We start from the raw sequence: 2,335 nt of genomic DNA, 5'->3' as shown, positions 1-2,335 counted from the left end.
GCCTGGCCCTGCAGAAGACTTCCCGGTGTTGCCCGAGCACTCACTTCCTCCTCCACTCCGTTGGCACTTCTGGTGATCAGAAGTTCACCTTGTCACCTGTGCTGAGCACCTGCAGGGGACCAGGCCCCGTCCCAGTCCTCCAGGACTCGGTGATGACTGAGGCCTGACCACGCCTCTGCAGAGAGGCCAAAGAGGAAAGTGGGTCAGTTCACGCTTTGGAGTTGCTCAGAGCCCAGCGACAGCCCTGTCATGTGCCACTGTGGCTGTGTGATTGAGCAAGTAACGAACCCTGCCTGCTCCCAGTTTCAAGTCCATAGCGGGAACAGTAATTGCACCTCCTTCCCTCTTTCATATCAACAAGGAGCTCCCCAGTATCTCTGCCTTAGAGGTCAGAGAGTGAACGTAAACTTCCACCTTCGACTGGCGGACAAGGCAGCCCCCATTACTCACGAGTGACAGCAGAAAAAAGCAGGTTTCAATGAGGTCCAGAGTCCCCATAACATAGTGCAAAAGTGTCTGCGTTTCAATGTCACACCAAGAACCAGGAAGAGTAAAGGGACTGAAAATAGGTCACCAATTGATGGCAACACCATGATGACAGAAGTGTTAGAATTATCAGAAAACGATTTTAGATCAGCAGTACAAAAAAATGGCTTCATGCTTGAAACAAATAAAAATATAGAAAGCTTCATCAAAGAAGTAGAAAGACTCAGCAAAAAAATAAAAGATATAAAGAAGAACACAATGGAAATGTTAGAACTGAAAAATATGAGTGGAATCAAAAGCCCAGTGCATGGGCTCAGCAGGAGAATTAAGGGATAACCCTAATCTCAGGAGTCGTCTTCACTTCTGCCATGCACCGAAGGCTCCTGAAAACTGGGGACTAGGAGGGCCATCTCTGTACCCCAAAGGCTCAGCTCTGGGCCTGGATCATCTCGGTTCCACACACACCACACACCATGCACCAATGTTACCCACACGCCATATACATCACACACACACACTCACACACTCCCTCATCGACCTCCGGTCTACAGCAGGGAAGCAGGATAATGAGAGGGCCTGCAGGGTGGGGTGCAGGGCAGGGTGGGAGTTTTCTTACCTTTGGTTTCCTTTATCACCCAAGGCATTCGATTGCATATTTTCACAAACGGTGCTCTGATAAGAGGCCTGTATTCGCTCCCCATGTCTGCCCTGGCAGATCCCAGGACTCCGGGCTTAAAGCAGCAGCCGTGCTCCCAGCTCGGGGGAAGCTCCCTCCAGCTGTGAGCAGGCTGTTCCCCTGGGGGCTCTGAAGGACAGTCCGTCCCGCCTCTCCCAGACTCTGGTGGTGGCCGCACCCCCCGGGGGTCCTGGGCTGGCTCACGCAGCACCCCACCCTCTGCCCCGTCTTCCTGGGCCTCTCCTCTGCGCCTCAGCTCTCCTCTCCTCGCCCTCTTACACGCACACCTGATGTGGGTTTCGGGCTCTACCTCCATCCAGCAAGATCTCCTGCAGACCGTACCCACACCTGCGCAGAACCGTCCCACACAGCCGCACCCCAGGCTCCGGGCGATTGTATCTTTTGGGCTTGGGGACACCCTTCAATCCAGTACAGGACCCCGGGCTTCCCCAGATTCCCAAAGGGGGCCTCTCTGACTATGACTGGTGACGCTGACTCAGCTCTCTGCCCCTGCCCATCCTGTCTCTGACGTGAGCGGGATGGTGGCCCTGGGAGATGCCAGGCAGGAGGGGCGGCCGCCCTCAGTGAGCTCAGCGGGGATCCGAGTTCTCTGTGGCCCCCTCCCCTTGGGTAATGGGGTCTCCCTACTTGAGAGTAGAGGAAGGGTCTTAGCTGCCGCTGCCCCAAGCTCCCTGGGGACAGATGAGGAAACTGAGGCCCACAGTGATTGGCCCTCAGGCAGGGACTCACTGCCCACCTGAGGTCCCTGCAGGGACTCCTTTCTGGGTCTTTGTGTCACTGTGAGGGCCCGGGTGAGAAGGAATGTCTGGTTGAGAAACAGGAAGGAGTTCCGTGTGGCCCGGCTGCCGTGGGCACTGAGTGAGGCTGACAGCAGACAGGGGCAGAGCGGAAGGTCAGAGGTCAGAGGTCAGAGGCCAGAGGAGCCCCTGCCTTCCCCCCCAGGACCGCTGCCTTCCCCGCGATCGGTCCCTCGGCGGGGACCCTGCCACCTTCCCGGACCAGCGCCTGCTTTCACGGGAGGTTCAGTGCACCCCTTCATGGAAGGCACCGGTGACAGGAGCCACCAGAGCTCAGGCGGCCTTCTCAGAGGCACAGCCTTCCTGGGACCAGGTCTCAGAGAAGGTCACGTGGGAACCCCCGAGCCCCTCCCAT

Source organism: Myotis davidii, unplaced genomic scaffold (assembly GCF_000327345.1).
Source record: "Myotis davidii unplaced genomic scaffold, ASM32734v1 scaffold30, whole genome shotgun sequence".
Lineage (NCBI taxonomy): Eukaryota > Metazoa > Chordata > Mammalia > Chiroptera > Vespertilionidae > Myotis > Myotis davidii.
The sequence above is the reverse complement of the archived record's forward strand: the minus strand, read 5'-3'. Positions refer to the sequence as shown.